The sequence below is a fragment of the Bubalus kerabau genome, chromosome X, assembly GCF_029407905.1.
Source record: "Bubalus kerabau isolate K-KA32 ecotype Philippines breed swamp buffalo chromosome X, PCC_UOA_SB_1v2, whole genome shotgun sequence".
In the NCBI taxonomy this organism is placed as follows: Eukaryota; Metazoa; Chordata; class Mammalia; order Artiodactyla; family Bovidae; genus Bubalus; species Bubalus kerabau.
This window is the reverse complement of record NC_073647.1, coordinates 144,779,064-144,803,213: the sequence shown is the minus strand read 5'-3', so window position 1 is coordinate 144,803,213 and position 24,150 is coordinate 144,779,064.

Genomic DNA, 24,150 nt, shown 5'->3' with positions numbered 1-24,150 from the left:
CCCCACTGGAGGTGCTGGAGGCGTTGGCTGTCCTGCAGGTAGAGCTGAGCTCCCCTAATGAGAAAGACCCCACAGCGTATCTTCGGCTCCAGAGGAAGGACCATTAGAGGAGAAAGTGTCCCTTGAGTCAGAGAAGTGCCATCATCCAGGATATCCCTTGCTTGTGGGCCAAAGCCGAATCCTTAGTGTCACTTCTCAGGGCTCAGATGCTCAGGAGGACGAGAAGAACAGGAGCAGGAGGAGGGGTGGGTGTCAGGGAATCCGCCAGTTGACGGAGAGGGCACCAAGGGAATTAGTGGGCAAGGGAATTGGGCACCGGGGAAGGTGTGATTTCCACAGCCGCAGTGCCAGCAAAGCCTATGAATCTTTCTACCTGTACACACCTGAGCAAATGACTATGGGAGGCTCAGTTTGCCTCACACCTGAATAGAAGCCACACACTTTGGCAGGAAAGGAGTGCCATCAGTGACCGTGGACACTGTGCCAGATGACTCCAGTACATCCATGTGACCCCTTGTGAAGACAGGGTGCAAGAGAGAGAACCAGGCCTCTCTTGCTAAATGCACAGACACTGGCACTTGGGCATGGAGAATGCATGCTGCACGGACTGCAGATCCTGAAGTTGGAGGCAACTGACATGTCACTCCCCAGGACACATGTGACAGCCATACATCAGGAGCGGTCAGAAACAAATCCTCCCTTGTGGGATGAGAACAAGGGTCCCAGAGGACCACGGGGGACCCAGAGGGATGAGCACATTGTCTTGTATAGCAGGGGCTGGGGATGTGAGTGTGGCAGCTGGGCAAGTGGGAGTATCCAGATGCAGAGGCCAGCGATACCAAAGTGGTACTCCTTAACGACCTCTCTGTGCCTGAGACGTCTTCTCTGGTACACTGCTTCTGTGAGGATGGATGTGGCGCTCCCAGCCTCAGGCCGGTCACCATGAGCCTGAACTTGCTCAACTGGTCGTTGGACCACAACCCTCCGGGATGGAACAGGATTGCTAAGGTGGGGGTCCATTTGGGCCTCCCCAGAATGGGCGATTGATATTGGGTTTCTTTGCTGCCCAGGAAGGGCTTGGGGCCAGGCCAGTCCAATGCTGACCTCCCCCATGTCGCCAGATCAGAAGGTCCTGCCATGAGAGGTAAGTGACAAGACACAGAAGTTGTGAGGGGATCAAGAGGTGAGGCCTGAAGGCAGATCCGTGTAGAGGCCAGGACCCTCTCCTCTCCCCGGTGGGGAAGCTCAGGCTCATGTAGCCTGGATATACAGCCTGGATTCAAGTCATGCGAGTAGCAGGTGACAGGCTGAGACTGGAGGCTTGGGGGCTTCAGGTGTCCTAGTCTCATACACAGCAGCTGTGCTTACAGCACGCGAGACCCAGGTGATTCTCACGGAGGCAGGCTGAATTAAGCACCTTTGTCGGCATCATCTTTCCCTGGGTCCTCTGCTCACGGAGACCCTGGGGCTTCTTTGCTGTGAGCCCCACGATTCAGGGTGCTGGGGCCCTGGGGCCGTCAGGGATGTCGCCGGCAGCAAGTTGCCCACCAGGTGAGGAGGCTACTTTCTTCAGTGGGCAGGCAGTGGAGGACGGAGTGGCCCTGGAGGACAGAGAGGTGGTGTGGTCGGGCAAGTGTTCCTGCTGCTGGTGAAAGACATCATTGAGGAGGTTGAAGTGGTGGTGGAGGAGGAGCAGGGGAAGCTGTCCTCGCAGCAGTGGGAGGAGAAGCCGGAGGAGCAGGGCCAGAACATCCAAAGACAGGAGCCTTGAGTGACCAGCCCCGCTGGAGGCGCGGGAGGTGTTGGCCGTCCTGTAGATGGAGTTGAGCTCCGCAAATGAGACAGACCCCAAAGCCTATCTTTGGCTCCAGAGGAAGGACCATCAGAGGAGAAAGCGTCCCTCGAGTCACAGAAGTGCCATCATCCAGGGCAACCCTGGATTGTGGGCCAATGCCGTATCCTTAGTGCTGCTTCTCAGAGGTCAGATGCTTAGGAGGACGATAAGGAACAGGAGCAGGAGGAGGGGTGGGGGTGAGGGAACCCGCCAGCTGAGGGGAGGCCACGAAACTGGGCGGCAATGGAATGGCAGTTCAGGAGTGCTGTCATCTCCACAGGCACAGTGCCAGCAGAGACTGCAACCCCTCTACCTGTACGTGTCTGAGCCAATGACTATGGGAGGCTGAGTTTGGCTCACATCTCAGTAGGAGTCGCACACTTTGGCCTGGAATGGATGTCATCAGTGACTGGAGACAGTCTGGTAAATGACTGCACTACATCCCTGCCACCTCTTGTCAAGACAGGGAGCAGGGATGAGACCCAGGCCTCTCTTGCTAAACGCACAGACACACGCACTGGCGCACGGAGAATGCATTCTACAGAGACTGTAGATCCTGAAGTTTCAGCCAACTGACATCCCACTTGCCAGGACACCCCAGCCAGGCATACATCAGGGGCGGTCAGAAACAGATCCTCCCTTGGGGGATGCGGACAAGGGTCCCAGAACCACAGGGGACCCAGAGGGATGAGCACATCGCATGGTGTGGCAGGGGCTTGGGATGTCGGTGTGGCGCCTGGGCAAGCGGGAGTACCCAGATGCCAGAGCACCAGCGATGCCAAACTGGTACTCCCATACGACCTCTCTATGCCTGAAGTATGGGTGGTCCCGAAAGGAAACAAGTACTCCCACAAGGGAGGACTTACAGATGCCTGTTCCGGTGCCCTTGCTCTGCTCGAGACTGACCCTGTTACTCGAGACTCTTCCTTCCCCAGCATGTGGCATGACTGGCTCCTTGACCTCGAGCAGATTATGAGCACTGCCAGAGGCCCGTCATCATCAGCGACCGAGATGAAGACTTGCTTAGCTCCATGATGGCTTTGAAGGGCACGGAGGGAGCCTGAGGACAGGTCGGAGGCGGAGCTGGGCAGGAACGTGGGGGTCAGGGGATCCTATGCCCCACGTGCATGCGTTTGCCGTGAGCCTTTGGAAAGGAAAAATGGAAGATGTGGATGCCTGCCTGTCAGGCAAGCTGCGGAACTTAGAAGCTTGTGTACCTTTACCTTTTCCATCTTCCCGGTCCTGGAGGGTGCTGGAACGAGGCCATCCCCAGTCCTGCTGCAAGTTGGTATTTTCCTTTCGGGAAAACCCGTCCTTCAGGAACAGAGAGATCATTAAGGAGTACGACTTTAGCGATGCTGGTCCAACCTGGCTCCCAGGGCAGTGTGGGTTGGTGGGAGAGGGTGTCAGACACACCGCCTACCTGAATCTTTCCTGTCTCCCTCATCCTACACCAGGATATAGGGCATGTACGTCCTCTCCGGTCCACTGCTTCTGTGAGGATGGATGGGGGCTCCCAGCCTCAGGCCGGACACCCGCAGCATGAACTTCCTCAACTGGTTGTTGGACCACAACTCTCCAGGATGTAACAGGATTGCTGAGGTGGGGTCCATCTGGGTCTCCCCAGAATGGACGATTGGTGTTCGGGTTCTTGGCTGCCCATGGGAGGGCTTGGGGCTGCTCCTCCATATGCTGACCTCCCCCGTGCGGCCAGCAGATCATTGGCGAGGGCCTGTGAGTCAACCCCCTGCAGTATTAGCCCCAGAAGGAAGGTCCTGCCATGAGAGGTAAGTGACAAGACAGAGGTTGTGAGGGGGTCAAGAGGTGAGTCCTGAAGGCAGATCCGTGTAGAGGCCAGGACCCTCTCCTCTCCCTGGTGGGGAAGCTCAGGCTCATGCAGCCTGGATGCACAGCCTGGATTCAGGTCATGTGGGTATCAGGTGACAGGCTGAGACTGGAGGCTTGCGGGCTTCACATATCTTAGTCTCATTCAGAACAGGTCTGCTAACAGCACGCAAGACCCGGGTGATTCTCATGGAGGCGGACTGAATTAAGCACCTTTGTAGGCATCATCCTTCCCTGGGTCCAGCTGCTCATGGAGACTGGGGCTTCTTCGGTGTGAGCCCGTGGGTTCAGGGTGCCAGTGCCCTGAGAGCTGCTGGTGCACTGGGGCCGTCGGGGATGTTGCAGGCAGCAGGTGGCCCACCTGGCGAGGAGGCTGCCTTCTTTAGCAGGGACGCAGTGGAGGTAGCAGCAGCCCTGGAGGATGGAGAGGTGGTGCGTCCAACAAGTGTCCCAGTTGCTGGTGGAAGACATCGTTGAGGAGTTTGAAGTGGTGGTGGAGGAGGAGCAGGGGAAGCTGCCCTCGCAGGAGCGGGAGGAGAAGCCGGAGGAGCAGGGCCAGGAACATCCAAGGACAGCAGCCTCGAGCGACCAGCCCCCACTGGAGGCACTGGCTGCCCTGCGGGTAGAACTGAGCTCCCCAAATGAGAAAGACCCCACAGCCTATCTTTGGCTCCATTGGAAGGACCATCAGAGGAGAAAGCGTCCCTTGAGTCAGAGAAATGCCATCTTCCAGGGCATCCCTGGCTTGTGGGCCAAAGCCATATCCTTAGTGTCGCTTCTCAGGGCTCAGATGCTCAGGAGGATGAGAAGGAACAGGAGCAGGAGGAAGGGCGGATATCAGGGAACTCACCAGCTGAGAGGGGGCGCCAAGGGAATTAGGGGACAAGGGAATTGGGCACTGGGGGAGTTGTGATTTCCACAGCCGCAGTGCCAGTGGAGCCTATGTATCTTTCTACCTGTATGCATCTGAGCAAATGACTCTGGGAGGCTCAGTTTGGCTCGCATCTGAATAGAAGCCACATACTTTGGCAGGGAAGGAATGCCATCAGTGACCGGGGACATTGTGCCAGATGACTCCAGTACATCCATGCGACCCCTTGTGAAGACAGGGCGCAAGAGAGAGAACCAGGCCTCTCTTGCTAAATGCATAGACACTGGCACTTGTGCACAGAGAATGCATGCTGCACAGACTGCAGATCCTGAAGTTGGAGACAACTGTCATGCCACTCCCAGGACACATGTGACAGCCATACATCAGGAGCGGTCAGAAACAAATCCTCCCTTGTGGGATGAGAACAAGGGTCCCAGAGGACCACCGGGGACCCAGAGGGATGAGCGCATGGTCTTGTATGGCAGGGGCTGGGGATGTGAGTGTGGCAGCTGGGCAAGCGGGAGTATCCAGATGCAGAGGCCAGCAATGCCAAAGTGGTAGTCCTTAATGACCTCACTGTGCCTGAGACGTCTTCTCCGGTACACTGCTTCTGTGAGGATGGATGTGGCGCTCCCAGCCTCAGGCCGGTCCCCATGAACCTCAACTTGCTCAACTGGTTTTTGGACCACAACTCTCTGGGATGAACAGGATTGCTAAGGTGGGGTCCATTTGGGCCTCCCCAGAATGAGCAATTGATATTGGGTTTCTTTGCTGCCCAGGAAGGGCTCAGAGCCTGGTTAGTCTCATGCTGACCTTCCCCGTGTGGCTAGCAGATCAGAAGTTCCTGCCATGAGAGGTAAGTGACCAAACACAGAAGTTGTGAGGGGGTCAGGAGGTGAGGCCTGAAGGCAGATCCGTGTAGAGGCCAGGACACTCTCCTTTCCCTGGTGGGGAAGCTCAGGCTCATGCAGCCTGGATGCACAGCCTGGATTCAGGTCATGTGAGTAGCAGGTGACAGGCTGATCCTCGAGGCTTGGGGGCTTCACATATCTTAGTCTCATTCAGAACAGGTCTGCTAACAGCACGCAAGACCCGGGTGATTCTCATGGAGGCAGGCTGAATTATGCATCTTTGTCTGCGTCATCCTTCCCTGGGTCCTCTGCTCATGGAGATCCTGGGGCTTCTTTGGTGTCAGCACGATGATTCAGGGTGCCTGTGCCCTGAGACCTGCTGGTGTGCTGGGGCCTTCGGGGATGTCACTGGCAGCAGGTGGCCTACCAGGCAAGGAGGCTGCCTTCTTCCGCGGTCAGGCAGTGGAGGATGGAGCAGCCCTGGAGGACGGAGCGTTGGTGCAATCTGGCAAGTGTTCCTGCTGCTGGTGGAAGACATCTTTGAGGAGGTTGACGTGGTGGCGGAAGAGGAGCAGGGGAAGCTTTCCTTGTAGGAGCGGGAGGAGAAGCCAGAGGAGCAAGGCCAGGAACATCTAAGGATAGGAGCCTCGAGCGACCAGCCCCCACTGGAGGCGCTGGAGGCATTGGCAGCCCTGCAGGTGGAGATGAGCTCTGTAAATGAGAAAACCACAAAGCCACATCCAAAACTTGGCCACTCAGCACCACTGCAGAAGTAGATGTGGAAAAGGCTTCAGAGTCTTCAGGCTCAGGTGCTGCGAACAGCCTCGGAGCTTCTTTTTAAGTCATGCAGGGAAGGACACGCAAGTGAGTGAAGGCTAGAGTGAGTTTTCTGTTAAAAACAGATTGTCTGGGGTACAGACGGGCTGGGTGGAGCTGAGCTCAAGGGGGCTCGGAATCCATACTCAGAAACCCTGATGCCTCTGTCTTGTCTCTGCCTCCTCATCTGCTTAAACCCCAGTCTGCCGCCTGACGCCAACTTTCCTGTGCACCTTCACACTCAGACTGTCCATTCAGTGACAGATATTTGTTAACACCTGCCTCTGGCCAGGTTGTGTTCCAGGCATGGGACAGCCGTGAGGAGACAGACAATAACCCCAGTCCTTCTGGAGCAGAAATTTTACCAGAGGCCAAACCCTCCTACCTCACCCCAATTCCCAGCGCCAAGCTGCCAGGCCACTCCTCTTTCACCCCTCCTGGTCCTGATGCTCTCTACTGACCTGAGGAGCCTCCGTGGACCTACAGGTCTGCACACCGCAATCCCTCTGCTGACCCCCTAACCATCACCCAGAACCCCGCTGGCACCCCCTGGGTGGGCACCTTCCGTTCTTCCCAGGGATTGGCAGGACACATGGCTCCTGGCCCTTGCCAGGGCAGGGTAGTATGGTTAGAACAACCCAGTTTATTTAAGTTTGTAAATAAGTACACTTACTCATAGAGAAAATCTGTTCATGTCAGACATGAAGTGATAACTGCCTGTGGGTGGACGGGGAGCTTCTCTGCCTTCTCTGGGATTCCCTAGGGACAGTGAGGCAGTGTAGCCTCAGTTCCTGGGTGTTGCCCTGCTCCACAGCCATCCAGGCCCTGCTCACGCTGGTCCAAGTCAGGCCACTGAGCACACAGACCCAGGAGACCAGGCAGGGGCCCCTCTGCACCGCCCCCTCCCCTCCCCAGTTGCACAGACCTGGACGACCGCTGTCCTGGGCTCCTGCCACCAGGCCAGGTGAAGGTGCTCATTGGCAAGCTGTCCTTTGACACTGAGGGCTACTGGAAGAAGAGGGGCCAGGAGAGGTTCTACCCATACATGGGCACGAGGGCCAGACGGGTGGAGCCCTGAGATGCACTTTGACCCACAGGCCGGTCCTGCCCCTCCCAATCCGAATGGGCACCTGCTCTGAGCCCCCAGCTTTAACAACTTCACACCCATGCCACCCAACCCCAAGGTCAGGTTGACTCACCCCCTGTGGACAGAGGCTCACCCGAACCCCTCCAGTTCCCTGTCCCCTTTGCATAACCTGTTCAATGTGTCCTAACCCTTGGGAACCTCCAGGCCCAGGGGCCCCTCAAACCGAGTGCTTCCTCTGGGGAGGCACCAGACCCACCCAAAGTGCCCCAGCTGGCCTTGGGGCTCCTGTCCCCTGACTCCAGGCCTGGGATGCTGGGCCCCGGGCAGCACTGGGCCAGGCTGTGAGCACTCCCAGTGCCCCGTCTGCCTGCAGGTCATTTTCACCATCACAGACAAGACCCACAAGTTCCATGGGCTACCGCTGCTGAGCCCGTGGCCTTACACCACATACCGAGGGAGCTAGTGGCTGACTGGCAGCCAGCCTGTGACCCTGGACATGGTGCTACTGCATACTGAGCCACCCCCAAGCAGCAGGGCGGGTGTGTTCCTCATGGGCACCAGGGTCACACTTTCCCTGGGACATTCTGGCCACATGTCACAGGGGCAGGTGTCACTCAGGCTTCAATAAAGTTGCTGCTGGTGCCTGCAACTGCAAGGTGGCTACGGTCACAAGGCAAGGTCGACAGGAGCTGCCCCAGGGGGATGGGGTGGAAGGCGTGAGCACAGGGGTGGGCTAGAGGAACCATTGGGGGTACCAGGGGCACTTCTCCACACAGCCACACAAGGACACACAGCTCACATGAAAAAAAAGTCTTCCACTGTTTCCCCATGAATTTTCCGTGAAGTGATGGGACCAGATGCCATGATCCTTGTTTTCTGAACATTGAGCTTTAAGCCAACTTTTTCCCTCTCCTCTTTCACTTTCATCAATAGGCTCTTTAGTTCTGTTTCACTTTCTGCCATAAGGGTGGTGTCATATGTATATCTGAGGTTATTGATATTTCTCCCCACAATCTTGATTCCAGCTTGTGCTTCATCCAGGCCAGTGTTTCTCATGATGTACTCTGCATAGAAGTTAAATAAGCTGGGTGACGACATACAGCCTTGATGTACTCCTTTTCCTATTTGGAACCAGTCTACTGTTCCATGACGAGTTCTATCTGTTGCTTCCTGACCTGCATATAGATATCTCAAGAGGCAGGTCAGGTGGTCTGGTATTCCCATCTCTTTCAGAATTTTCCACAGTTTATTGTGATCCACATGGTCTAAGCCTTTGGCCTAGTCAATAAAGCAGAGGTAGAGGTTTTTGTGAAATTTTTGCTTTTTTGATGATCCAGGGGATGCTGGCAATTTGATCGCTGGTTCCTCTGCCTTTTGTAAAATCAGCTTGAACATCTGCAAGTTCACGGTTCACATATTGTTGAAGCTTGGCCTGGAGAATTTTGAGCATCACTTTGCTACCGTGTGCAATGAGTGTAATTGTGCAATAGTTTGAGCATTCTTTGACAGTGCTTTTCTTTGAGATTGGAATGAAAACTGACCTTTTCCCGTCCTGTGGCCACTGCTGAGTTTTCCAAATTTGCTTGCATATTGAGTGCAGCACTTTCACAGCATCATCGTTTAGGATTTGAAATAACTGGAATTCCATCACCCCCACTAGCTTTGTTCATAGTGATGCTTCCTAAGGCTCACTTGGCTTCACATTCCAGGATATCTGGCTCCAGGTGAGTGATCACAGCATCATGACTATCTGGGCTGTGAAGATCTTTTTTGTACAGTTTTTCTGTGTATCCTTGCCACCTATTCTTAATATCTTCTGCTTCTGTTAGGTCCATACCATTTCTGTCCTTTATTGAGCCCTTCGTTGCAAGAAACATTCCCTTCATATCTCTGGTTTTCTTGAAGAGATCTCTACACTTTCCCATTCTATTGTTTTCCTCTTATTTTGCACTGATCACTGAGGAAGGCTTTCTTATCTCTTCTTGCTATTCTTTGGAACTCTGCATTCAAATGGGTATATCTTTCCTTTTGTCCTTTGCGTTTCTCTTCTCTTCTTTTCACAGCTATCTGTAAGGCCTCCTCAGACAACCATTTTTCCTTTCTGCATTTCTTCTTCCTGGGGATGATTTTGGTTATTGCCTCCTGTACAATGTCACAAACCTCCATCCAAAGTTCATCAGGCACTCTGTCAGATCTAGTCCCTTAAATCTATTTCTCACTTCTACTGTATAATCATAAGGGATTTGATTTAGGTCATACCTGAATAATCTAGTGGTTTTCCCTACTTTCTTCATTTCTACTTTCTACTGTCTGAATTTGGCAATAATGAGGTCATGATCTGAGCCACAGTCAGCTCCTGGTCTTGTTTTATGGACTGTATAGAGCTTCTCCATCTTTGGCTGCAAGAATATAATCGATTTGATTTTGGTGTTGATCATCTGGTGATGTCCATGTGTAGAGTCTTCTCTTGGGTTGATGGAAGAGGGTGTTTGCTATGACCAGTGTGTTCTCTTGGCAAAACTCTATTTGCCTATGCCCTGCTTCATTCTGTACTCCAAGGTCAAAGTTGCCTGTTACTCCGGATGTTTCTTGACTTCCTACTTTTGCATTCCAGTCCCCTATAATGAAAAGGACATCTTTTTTGTGTGTCAGCTCTAAAAGGTCTTGTAGGTCTTCACAGAACAATTCAACATCAGCTTCTTCAGTATTACTGGTTGGGGCACAGACTTTCATTACCATGATACTCAACGGTTTGTCTTGGAAACAAACAGACATCATTCCATCGTTTTTGAGATTGCACCCAAGCACTGCATTTTGAACTCTTTTTGACTATGATGACTATTCCATTTCTTCCAAGGGAATCTTGCCCACAGTAGTAGATATAACGGTCATCTGAGTTAAATCCACCCATTCCAGTCCATTTTAGTTGCTGATTGCTAAAATGTCGACATTCATTCTTGCCATCTCCTGTTTCACCACTTCCAATTTGCCTTGATTCATGCACCTAATGTTCCAGGTTCCTATGCAGTATTGCTGTTTGCAGTATTCGACCATGCTTTCATCACCAGTCACATCCACAACTGGGTATTGTTTTTGCTTTGGCTCTGGCTCTTCATTCTTTCTGGAGTTATTTCTCCACTGATCTCCAGTAGCATACTGGGCACCTACCGACCTGAGAAGCTCATCTTTCAGTGTCCTATCTTTTTACCTTTTATACTGTTCATGGGGTTCTCAAGACAAGAATACTGAAGTGGCTTGCCATTCCCTTCTCCTGTGGCCCACGTTTTGTCAGAACTCTCCACCATGACCCATCCCTCTTGGGCAGCCCTACACGGCACGGTTGATAGTTTCATTGAGTTAGGCAAGCTGTGGCCCATGTGATTAGACCACTCCTTACCTTGAACATGGGGTATCTATCTCCTCACAAGCGCCACTCCTGATCTTCGGCGTGGGGTATCTCCTCTCAGCTGCTCGCTGCTCCAGCGCTGCACAGCCACTGCCCGCTGCTGATGCTGTGCGGTGGAAATAAAACTGAAAGTTCTGGGATAAACGTGCTGATTATAGAACACATTTAATCCAGCTTTCTTCAAAACACCAGTGACAACAATACTGCACATTTGTTTCACACTTTAGTTCATATCAGGTTTTTGTTTGTAATCTTTTCAGTGCTGCTTCCTAATAACCAATTTCACTGGTTTTTTAATAAATCCGCTGGGCTCCTTCTTCAGCAGCTCTGGTCTGACCTCTGGCTCTGGGACTGACACAGGGCCCTCAGCTCCTTGGAGCCAGATTAACCCCAGCCCCTCAGTCCCACTTTCCAGAGTTGTAACAAGTCGTTAAGAGCACTCCATCCCTCCCACACACGTGCAAGCAGACAGCTGTGTCTAGAGCTCAGAAAGTATGACAGTCTAGATCCCGGGACTCCTAGCAAATGTGGGGCAGGACAGACAGAGGGCAATCAGATGGGTGTTGGGCAGTGTCCACGGCCAGGCCTGGGAGCCATGTTTCCTGCCCAGACCTCACATAAAGCGAAGTTTTCTGACCCTCATCCCCTCCTGGCAGGCCTTTCCATCCCTGTGTCCTCAGAGGTCTCTGCCCATGTACTCTTTCCCAAAACCTGGCTTTTCTTTTTTTTGGCCTGGGAAATCCCATGGACAGAGGAGCCTGGTGGACTACAGTCCATAAGTTCACAAAGAGTCTAACATGACTTAGCCAGTAAACAACAACAAAAAATAGATGAGAAAGCTAAGGAAGGTTACAAAAAAAAAAAAAAAAGAACACAAAGCAATGAAATCCTGTCACTGTCTTTAGAAGGTAATTGAGGACCTGCCATCACCCTAAGAAACTTTCAGATGAACACACAGTTTCTATATCCTATCTATATCCTATATATATGTGTGTTCCTATATCTTACCATACACATTCCTGCTATAATCTGACAGCAAAGACTTGTCAAATAACAATAATTATCATGAGAATCAGTCTCTGCTAATCATCACTATACTCTGCATTTTCAACACATATTTGCTTAATATTTAATCAGTGCCAGCAGGCATTTTCTAAGGGCTTCCCTGGGGGCTCAGACAGCAAGGAATCTTCCTGCAATGCAAGGGACCTGGCTTTGATCCTTTGGTGGGGAAAATCCCCTGTAAAAGGAAGTGGCTGATGGCTAATGACCTTAGGACTTTTGATCACTAGAGAACTCCTGGCCCCACAGAACATTAATAGGTGAGTGCCCTCCCAAAAGCCTCCATCTCAACACTAAGACTAAGCCACACCCCAAAGCCAGCAAGCTGTAGTGCCAAACACCCCTCACCTATCCTTTAGCCAGATAGGGGCACAGCCTTGCACATCAGCAGACAGGCTGCTCAAAGCCATACTGAACCCCTAACATTCCAAACCACACTAGTGGACACAGCCAATGCCTTTCAGAAAGACATGATCTAGCTCCACCTACCAGAACACACACACAAATCCCCCCAACCAGGAAACCATCACAAGGCATTGGTTCAATCCCACCCAGGAGAGGTAGACTCCATACTTAAGAGGAACTACAGCCTTTCAACCAAGAAAGGGATCACAAACACAGTAAATTAAACAAAACAAAATGACAGAGAAACATCCAGCAGATGAAGGAACATGGCTAAAACCCAAAGGACTGTACAACAAAAATAAACAAAGCAGACCTACGTAACTTAAAAGCTCCAGGTATATGCCTCCCCACTGCCTGATCATAAACAAGCTCTCCCACCCACCAGTGAACCACAGCTTAACTCTTGTCACTTAGGAACACATAGATTGGCCCCGCCCCAAATCCATCCATGCCAGGTCAGCACACAGACAACCCCAGCTCCATCCATGCCAGGTCAGCACACAGACCACCCCAGATCCATCAATGCCAGGTCACCACTCAGACCACCCCACCTCCATCCATGCCAGGTCAGCACACAGACCACCCCACCTCCATCCATGCCAGGTCAGTGCAGAGACCACCCCAGATCCATCAATGCCAGGTCACCACTCAGACCACCCCACCTCCATCCATGCCAGGTCAGCACACAGACCACCCCACCTCCATCCATGCCAGGTCAGCACACAGACCACCCCACCTCCATCCATGCCAGGTCAGTGCAGAGACCACCCCAGATCCATCAATGCCAGGTCACCACTCAGACCACCCCACCTCCATCCATGCCAGGTCAGCACACAGACCACCCCACCTCCATCCATGCCAGGTCAGCACACAGACCACCCCAGATCCATCAATGCCAGGTCAGTGCAGAGACACCCCAGCTCCATCAATGCCAGGTCAGCACATGGACCACCCCTCTTCCATCAATGCCAGGTCAGCACACAGACCACCCCAGATCCATAAATGCCAGGTCAGTGCAGAGACACCTCAGCTCCATCCCTGCCAGGTCAGCACTCAGACCACCCCAGCTCCATCCATTCCAGGTCAGTACACAGACAACCCCAGATCCATCCATGCCAGGTCAGTGCAGAGACACTCCAGATCCATCAATGCCAGGTCAGTGCAGAGACACCCCAGATCCATCAATGCCAGGTCAGCACTCAGACCACCCCAGATCCATCCATGCCAGGTCAGCACACAGACCACCCCAGATCCATCAATGCCAGGTCAGTGCAGAGACACTCCAGATCCATCAATGCCAGGTCAGTGCAGAGACACCCCAGATCCATCAATGCCAGGTCAGTGCAAAGACACCCCAGATCCATCCCTTTCAGGTCAGCACTCAGACCACCCCACTTCCATTCATGCCAGGTCAGCACAAAGACCACCCCAACTCCATCCATTCCAGGTCGGTACACAGACCACCCACCTCCAGATTTCCCAACCTGGGGATTTGGCAAAGGGACTGAGAATCCTGAGGAGTTAAGACTTTGGAGGACATTGGGATTTGATTATAGAACTTCCACAGGACTAGGGAAACAGACTCATGGAGGGCACAAACAAAATCTTGTGTGCACCAGGACCCTGGAGAAAGGAGCAATGACCCCACAAGAGACTGATCCAGACTCACCCGTGAGTGTCCAGGGGCCTCCGGATGAGGCATGGGTCAGTTGTGGCCTCCTGCAGTGTTGGGGGCACTGGCACCTTTTGAAAGAGGTCGCCACTGTTTTCATTACCTCCACCATAGTTTGGTCTCAGGTAAAACAACAGGGAGGGCCACAGGCCCACCCATCAACAGAAAGCCATGTTGACGGGCATTTAATATTCATAAGGTCCAAGCGTTTCTAAGTAAACAACAACTGATCTCCTGGAGTCTCCTAGGGGTGGTCATCAAAAAAGAATAACTGGGTAGACCGCCACAAAGCCAATTTTAACAGGTACCTTTAACTCCCACCTTAAAAATATCTCATGAAAAGATGTCAAAATTGCTAAATATTAGGAAAGGGTGTTCACTATCACCTCACACCAATCAGAATGGTGATTGTCAAGCACTCTACAAAGGTTAAATCTGCCAGATGCCATGAAGAAAAGGGAACCATCCACCTTCACTGCTAAAATGAAAATAGGAGAAAGCCACTATGGAGGAGAGCGTGGACGTGCATCAATAATGAAAATGAGAATGAAATTAGAATATCCCTCAAACCATACACAAATATAAACTTCAAAGAAGATAAAGATCTAAATGTCGGACGGATACTATGCAATTTTGAGGGCAATATAGGGGGGACATGCTGCAACATCAATTCCACCAAGTGCGCCCAGAATAATGAAAATGAACCAAAACTAAGAAAACAGGACTGATTAACCTTAAAAGCATTTGCACAGCAAAGGAACCCTAAATGAAAGAGAAGGGCAGTCCTCAGAATGGGAAAAAATATTTGCAAACAAAGACATCCATAAGGAATAAAGAAGATGGGGTACATAGACGATGAACCATCACTCAGCCATAACAAGCAGGAAAGAATGCCATGGGAAGCCTCAGGAAATAAAGCAGAGGTGATCATAGCAAGTGAGGTGAGGGAGACAGGGAGCGATATTAGCATAAGATATCACTTGTAGCTGGGATCTAATAATGGATACAGATGAACTTCTTTACCAAAGAGAAACAGTCTCACAGACTCAGAAAATAATTAATGGTCCCCAGAAAGAAAAAAACAAAACAAAATTGTGGGACAGGGAGTAATGAACTGATTCAATCTAACATAGGGAGACTAATATTATTAAAAAACAACAACAACAATCCACCAGGAACCACTGTGTAAACAGGAATCCTATTCAACACTGTAACATCCTATATCGGAAAAGAACCTGGAAGAGAAGATATACACGTCTACGTACAAGTGAATCAAATTGCTGTCGATCCAAATAAAAACAAAAAACACCGACAACCTTGTCTTTGAACTACATCCACCAATTCAAATTAGGGAATGAAAGTATAAAAAAGGAATCAGAAAGGCTGACTCTACTGCCCTCAGGACATGGTGATCTGGATGGTGTCACATCCCTGAAGCCTGAGCTGGTTTTGGTCCCATGACTGGAGGGCCTCAGTGCAGATGGAGCTGGGAGCATGTGCCAGGAAATGTGACCCCACAATGGACCTGGGGTGCCTCCTCCCTCTGCATGAGCACCCAATCTCCAGATGCAGGTGGAACCTCCTTCAGAGAAAACAAACCTATATCACCCAAGAATTGGTGGAGCCTCCAGGCTGGAACAGGTTTGCAAGGTCCCCTGGCCACTCTATGTCCTCTAGGCTGGGGTTCCTACCTCCAGCCTCCATCCTTAGGGTCACCCCACCTACAGATGACAGCACCCTCTGCAGAGTGGTGTCCACAAACCGGGATGTGTCCTGGGCACCCTGGTTAAGGGGGAAGGAGAAATGAGGCTCAAGCCTTGGCACATTCCACTCTAGCTGACAATCAATGAACAGAGTTTTCCATGAGACTCAATGACTGAGGACCAGAGTGGGGCAGGAAGCAATGCTGTTTCCTTAGAACCGTCTTCCAGAAAAACAACTTTAAACCTAATGCTGCTTGGCTCTTCATATTCACAAGGCCTGTGGGACTGTAAATGACCCCTCCCTTCCAGTCATGTCCCAGGGTAGATCATCAGACAGGAATTCAAAACAGGGCCACCTTTCAAGAAAACAACATCAAGAGGTAAACTGTAGTCACTCTGTACAGTATCAAAAAGCACCTGGAAAGTTCGTCCAGCTCACTATGTACTCAGTTCAGTTGCTCAGTTGTGTCCTACTCTTTGCAATCCCATGGACTGCAGCATGCCACTATGTATTAAATCCACGCAAATCACAACTCCCATGAAAAATCCCCTCCCACAGGTCAGAGTGGCCACTGTCTAAAAATCTACAGAGAACACGGGCTGAGAGGATGGAGGCAAAAGGGAATTCTCCTACACTCTCAGTGGGGGTGTAAATGGGTGCAGGAACTATCAAAACCACCAAGGAGGTTCTTTTTCAACTAAACACCCAGAAACCACGTGGCCCAGCAATCCCTTGTCCGGGCTCAGACCCAGAGAAAATCAGAATTCACAGTGACCCATGCACCTTGTTTTCAGGGCAGCTCGATTGGCAATGGCCAAGAACTAGAATTGTTGCTGGCCAAAATCTTGGCTTTCTCTGCCCAGTGAAGCCAAATAAAAAATACCGAGACAGAGTTTGAAGGAGATACGAAGGTGGCTTTTATTCTCAAGCCAGCAGAGAGGGGAACACAGTAGGATCATGCCTCAAGGACTGTGTCTCCCACCCCCTGCCCATGAAGAGCCTAGGGGCTTATATAAGGGAATGGCTCACAGTCAGGTGTCAGTGATGAGGAACAAAGTGGGTAGGATCTATATCTCCTCCTTGTGCAATTTTTCAAAGACAGTCTTAGACTGAAGTCAATAACCCAGTAACTGACTCTGGCAGTTGGGGTGGCTCCGCGGCCTTCTTTCTGATATGTAAGTACAAGGGGAAGGGTGTTGTAAGAGTAACCACCAGATAGGTGATGTATTTAGCATAGAGTCCAAGGAAAAAATGTTACTCATGGCTCCTGCAGAGTTAGGGGGCTGAAAAGCAAACAGTCACAGACATTCAGAGTTATGAGCAGTTAAAGTAAAAAAACTAGGAATGTTCAAGCCTACTCACTGTTTTCTTGATCTCCTTTGCTCTCACAAAAGGGAAAGAATAAAAAACTCATTTCTTTTTTTTTCCTTTGCACGTATTATCAGTCGCTTCAGTCATGTCCAACACTTTGTGACCCCATGCACTGTAGCCCGCCAGGCTCCTTTGTCCATGGGATTCTCCAGGCAAGAATACTGGAGTGGGTTGTCATGCCCTTCTCCAGGGGATCTTCCCCACTCAGGGACTGAACCCATGTCTCCTGCACTGGCAGGTGGATTCTCTACTGGCTGGGCCACCAGGGAAACCCTCCCTGCAACAAATTCAATGAAGTTATTCATCGACAGAAAAATGAAGTCAGAGTGGTGCACCTCTGCACTGGAATGCTACCCAGCCCTGAATCACAATGGAATAATGCCAGTGACAACAGTGTGGATGGATAGAGTGGATACCATACTAAGAAAAGGAAGGCGGACAGAGAAAGACAAATATCAGAAGGTACCACTGACAGGTATCTTCTTGAAATTAATGCAAATGTAGGCTATTACACAGTAGAGACTCACAAACTTAGAAAACCAACTTATGATTATTAAAAAAAAGTATGCCCAGTGGGATTGCTGGGTCGTATGGCAATTCTATTTCCAGTTTTTTAAGGAATCTCCACCCTGTTCTCCGTAGTGGCCTTACTAGTTTGCATTCTCACCAACAGTGTAGGGATGTGGGACAAATGAAGAGTTTGCAAGGAACAAACAGGCGTTAATACACATCAAACAGATAATCAGGAAAAACAGTGTTGAATAGCAAAGGGCAGCCTACTGGAGACACTGTACTCCTCTCTCTGGGGAAAATGAACCCAAGAAAGAATTGATAAATGTCTGTGTATCACTGAATCCAGCTCCTGTATACCTGAAACAAACACAGTATCGGAAATCAACCCAACCTCAAAAGAAAACAAAAATGAATGCACAGAAGAAGAAATTTACATCAGGATCCTCTATGACCCACCCCCCAGAGTCATAGAAATAAAAGCAAAAATAAAAAATGGGACCTAATTAAACTTAAAAGCTTTTGCACAATGAAGAAAAGTATAAGCAAGGTGAAAAGACAGCCTTCAGAATGGGAGAAAAAAACAGCAAATGAAGCAACTGACAAAGAATTAATCTCAAAAATATACAAGCAGCTCCTACAGCTCAATTCCAGAAAATAAACGACACAATCAAAAAATGGGCCAAAGATCTAAACAGACATTTCTCCAAAGAAGACATACAGATGGCAAACAAACACATGAAAAGATGCTCAACATCACTCATTATCAGAGAAATGCAAATCAAAACCACAATGAGGTACCATCTCACTCCACTCAGGATAGCTGCTATCAAAAAGTTTACAAGCAATCAATGCTGGAGAGGGTGCGGAGAAAAGGGAACCCTCCTACACTGTTGGTGAGAATGCAAACTAGTAAGGCCACTACGGAGAACAGGGTGGAGATTCCTTAAAAAACTGGAAATAGAATTGCCATACGACCCAGCAATCCCACTGGGCATACACACCGAGGAAACCAGAATTGAAAGAGACATGAGCACCCCAATGTTCATCGCAGCACTGCTTACAATCGCCAGGACATGGAAGCAACCGAGATGTCCATCGGCAGATGAATGGATAAGAAAGCTCTGGTACATATACTCAATGGAATATTACTCAGCTATTAAAAAGAATGCATTTGAATCAGTTCTAATGAGGTAGATGAAACTGGAGCCTATTATACAGAGTGAAGTAAGTCAGAGAAAAAAACACCAATACAGTATACTAACACATATATATGGAATTTAGAAAGATGGTAATGATGACCCTTGTACGTGAGACAGCAAAAGAGACACAAATGTAAAGAAGAGACTTTTGGACTATGTGGGAGGAGGGAAGGGTGGGATGATTTGAGAGAATAGCATTGAAACATGTATATTATCATATGTGAAATAGATCGCCAGTCCAGGTTTGATGCATGAGACAGGGTGCTCAGGGCTGGTGCACTGGGATGACCCTGTGGGATGGGATGGGGAGGGAGGTGGGAGGGGGCTCAGAATGGGGAACACATGAACACCCATGGTTGATTCATGTCAATGTATGGCAAAAAAAAACACTACAATATTGTAAAGTAATCAGCCTCCCATTAAAATAAATTAATTAATTTTATAAAAAAAAATTTAGAAGTGGAGTGTGAAGCAAAAGCAATGCTGACTCCTTGTGGCCATTTTTTGTAACAGCAACTCTAAAAGCTGTGTTCAGTTCAGTCCAGTTGCTCAGTCGTGTCTGACTCTTCACGACCCCATGGACTGCAGCAGTCCAGGCCTCCCTGTCTATCACTGACTCCTGGAGTTTACTCAAACTCATGTCCATGGAGTCGGTGATGCAATCCAACCATCTCATCCTCTGTCACCCCCTCCTGTCCTCCTGACCTCAATCTTTATCAGCATCATATATATGTGTGTGTGTGTGTGTTTGTGCACAGGAGGGGCTGGAGGGCCGGGACCACCTGCGGGAAGGGAGGCGGCCACCCAGCATCTCCACGTGGAAGTTGAGTCCCTCTGGGTCAGAGCACAGAGCCCGAGGGAGCCCCTGGACTGTGGCTCGTGGGGCACAGTGACAAGCACCTCACGAGTCCTGAGCTGGTGCTGACCCTGTGCTGGCCAGTGCCACTGGGGGACGACACCTGATGACCCAGGCCTTGTGTCCTGCCCTTACATTGAGGGGGTAGGACCATGGGCTGGTTGGAGTGGATGGACATTTTGGGAGCCTGGGAAGTGCTTGGGGGACCCAGTGAGCGTTTCAGGGGGCTGGTGAGTTAGGGGAACCCAGTGAGCCTTTCAGGGGGCTGGCGAGATTGAGGGACCCAGTGTTTCAGGGGGCTGGCGAGTTTGGGGGACCTAATGAGTGCTTCAGGGGGCTGGTGAGTGTCTGGGGAACCCAGTAAGTGTTTCAGGGGCTAGTGAGTATCTGGGGGACCCAGTGAGCATTTCAGGGGGCCAGCAAGTTTGGGGGACCCAGTGAGCATTTCAGGGGGCTGGTGAGTTTGGGGGCCTGAGCAAAGGTATATGAGCCTGGTGTTCATGAAGCGGCCCTGCATGGCTCCATCCATTCGTTCACCTGAGAACAATTCCCTGAGCGCCTCTGTGTGCATCCCCACCCACAGATGTGTGCGAGGTCACATGGAACCTCCTCCAGTGTCTGACTGCAGACCCACAGGGGCAGAACCTGACCTTGCTGGCACGCGCCCCACTTGCTCACCTGAGTGGACTGAGAACACAGAGGGCACGGCAGACCCACAGGAGGAAGTGCCCCGTGGAGCGGAAGCCACTGGGGTGTTCAGGTGCACCCGGCTTGCTCCCTGGGGTCCTGTCCGAGGCCCCAAGGCTGGGTGGCACTCCTGCCGAGCACTCCTGAATCTGCACTTGGAAACCAGGCAGCTGGGTTCACAGACAAGGAAAAGAGGGTGGGTGACCCACACCTATGTACCTGGGGGAAGGGAGAGTGTCTTGCAAGTACAGGACTGGTGTCCACAGGCGATGGGACATTATTCCTCCCATCACAGTGAACCCAACACCATCTCAGGCCAGCGCAAATGGGAAGATGAAGGGCTTGTGACACTCTGACCTGGATTCTGATGGAACAGAGGTCCAGGGATGTGGAGACAAGAGGGCTCAGGAGTGGGCAGGTGACCTGCGTTGTGGGGAGAGTTGTGGACAGGACACCCAGTGGACAGGTGACCTGTATTATGGGGAGGTCTCCTCTGTGAGGGGAAGACAGACACACACCCACAGGTGTCCCCAGGATGGTGACACAGACGCACTAAAGGAGCCCTATGTGACGGGGCACACACACCCACAGGTTCTCCCCACGGTGCTGTGCTCGGGGTTCTGACATACTGTTTTGCTGCGTGTTCTACTTGCATCTCATTGAATATTTGGATTAGAAAGAGACTTTTATTCTGAAGGGTTATTGTGAAGAGGAAAGGGGACTATTACAGGAGGATAAGAGTCCTTCAGGGAGGACTCTTACTCTAGAGAGGGTATGCTTCCATAGAGGTAGGGGCAATATTACTGTAGAGAGGTGACTAATATGATAGAGGGGAGATACAACAATAAATGGGGCTATGACCATGTAGGGGGGATGTTACTGTAGAGAAAGTGAAAGTCACTCATTCGTATCCGACTCTATACAGGCCATGGAATTCTCCAGGCCAGAATACTGGAGTGGGTAGCCTTTACCTTCTCCAGGGGATCTTCCTAACCCAGGGAATGAACCCAGGTCTCCCACAATGCAGGCGGATTCTTTACCAGCTGAGCCACCAGGGAAGCCCTACTGTGGAGAGGGGACTCATAATAAAGGAGGACCCTTACTGTAGTGGGAGACTATTACTGTGGAGGGGGAAAATTTATAATAGAGGGACTCTGATACCGTGGGGGCTGTTACACAGGGGAGGGGCTATGACAATACAGAGAACTATCATAATAAAGGGAACTATTACAATAGAGGGGGACCATTCTGTAGAGGGGGACGATTACAGAAGTTCAGTTCAGTCGCTCAGTCGTGTCTGACTCTTTGCCATCCCATGAACCGCAGCATGCCAGGCCTCCCTGTCCATTACCAACTCCTGGAGCCCACTCAAACCCATGTTCATTGAGTTGGTGATGCCACCCAACCATCTCATCCTCTGTCGTCCCCTTCTCCTCCTGCCCTCAATCTTTCCCTACATCAGGGTCTTTTCAAATGAATCAGCTCTTCGCACCAGCTGGCCAAAGTATTGGAGTTTCAGCTTTAGCATCAGTCCTTCCAATGAACACCCAGGACTGATCTCCTTTAGGATGGAGTGGTTGGATCTCCTTGCAGTCCAAGGGACCCTCAAGAGTCTTCTCCAACACCACAGTTCAAAAGCATCAGTTCTTCGGCACTCAGCTTTCTTTATAGTCCAACTCTCACATCCATACATGACCACTGGAAAAACCATAGCCTTGACTAGACAGACCTTTATTGACAAAGTAATGTCTCTGCTTTGATGTATTACAGAAAAGGCAAAACTATTTATGGAGGGAAGACTCTTACCATAGAGGGAGGCTATTACAATAGAGGAGGACTCTCACTGTTGAGAGAGGACTATTATAGCATATATTAGACTATTACAGTAGAGGGTGGTCTATCATTGTAGAGGGGGGGCTATTACTGAACAGAGGGAGCTATGACAAAGAGAGAGGGACTATTATAACAGAAAGAGGACTATTACCTTAGGGGGGACTATTATAATAAATGGTGGTCTATTACTGCAGACAGGGACTATTACAATAGAAAGGGACTACTGAAATTGAGGAAGACTATTACTATAGAGTGGGGACTACTAACATAGAAAAGGAACTATTAATATAGACTAGGGATAGCAGAAAGGGACTATTAGTGGAGAGGGGAAACTATGACAATAGAGGCAGGACTGTTACAGTAGAAGGGGGACTTGACTGTGGAAGGGGAATACTGAAAACAGAGGGAGATTACTAGATGAGAGACTATTACCACAGAGACAGAATTATTGCAATAGGGAGTGGACTATGACAGTAGAGGGGTCATTTACTGTAGAGGGAGATTATAGCAACGGAGGACTTTTACTCTAGAAGGGGGATATTAGAGGCAGACTATTATAATTTAAGGGGACTACCACAATCAAGGAGGACTATTATTCCAGAGAGGGGACTATGACAGTACTAGAAGGGGAACTTTGACAATAGAGGGGGGACTATCACTATATAGTAGGACTATGACATTAGAGGGGGGGCTATTTCAGTAGAGGAGAGACTTTTACTGCAGAGGGGGGACTATTACAACAGAAAGTGAAGTATGACAATGGAGACAGGACTATTAGTGTATGGGGTGGAGGACTATGACAGTAAAGGAGAACTACTACCCTATTACTCTTGCCTTCCTCGGTGGCTCAGGCAAAGAAGCGTCTGCCTACAATGCGGGAGACCTGGGTTCGATCCCTGGGTTGGGAAGATCCCCTGGAGAAGGAAGTGGCAACCCACTCCAGTACTCTTGCCTGGAGAATCCCATGGTAGGTTACAATCCATGGGGTCGCAAAGAGTCGGACACAACTGAGCAACTTCTCTTTCACGTTCATTACTCTATTAGATCTCTAATAGAGAACTGTTACCCTATAGGGGGAACTGTTACTATGACAATAGAGAGGAGCTAACACTGTAGAAGAGGAACCATTACTGTAGGGGGGCTATGACAATAGAAGAGGAGTAATACGATGAAGGGGGACTATTATTACAGAGGGGCGACTACAACAGTAGCAGAGCACAGTTACTGTACAAGTGAAGTTTTCAGAATAGAGGGCTATTACTCTAAACACTATGACATTAGTGTTGGTCGTTCAGTCGTGTCTGACTCTTTGCAACTCCATGGACTGACCGCATGGAGCCCACCAAGCTCCTCTGTCCATGGATTCTCCAGCTAAGAATACTGGAGTGGGTTGCCATGCCTTTCTCCAACTATGATATTAGAGGGGGCTGTTACTATAGAAGGGGAACTATCACTGTACAGGGGAGAGTATGACAATAGAAGGGGAGTATTACTGTAGAGGGGAGACCATGACAACAGAAGGGTACTATTACTATAGAGAGGGGGCCTTAAGAATAGAGACAACCCCTGTCCATGGAGAGCAGTAAACAAAAATAAAGGTCCAGGCATGTGTTTGCCATGAAAGGAGTCCTGATGGCATGCAGACCACCAGGACACCCACCCATAACAGGAGACAGGGGACACTCAGACCCTGACTGGAGGCATTCCCAGCTTCTTAGCTGCTCAGGTGGGTGCTTCATCCTGGGAGCCTGTCCAGTCACTTTTACTGCAGCAACACCCACCAGATGGAGAGACCGCCTCCGGGGAGTGAAGGGCGTGTGACCTTGTGCCTGGGCTCCACCGCCCCTAGGATGGAAGCCCCCATACCTGGAGCCCACAGGCTCGACTGGGTCCCTCTCAGCCCCAAGAGGAGGGGGCTGGTGCACAGTGCGAGGAAGGGGGACCCTCTGGAGGAGGTCGCCAGCTCTAGCCTCAGGGAGAGCAGACTTGAGCTGCTGGGGTCTGTCTGTTGGTCCCTGTCTCCCTGCTCCCTTGCTCCTCCTCAAACCCCCACTTAACCTCCTGTGTCTCTCTGCCCCCTCGCCCTCCTGTCTGTCTCTCTTCCTGTCTCTGTCCATTTCTCTCTGTGTCTGTTTCTC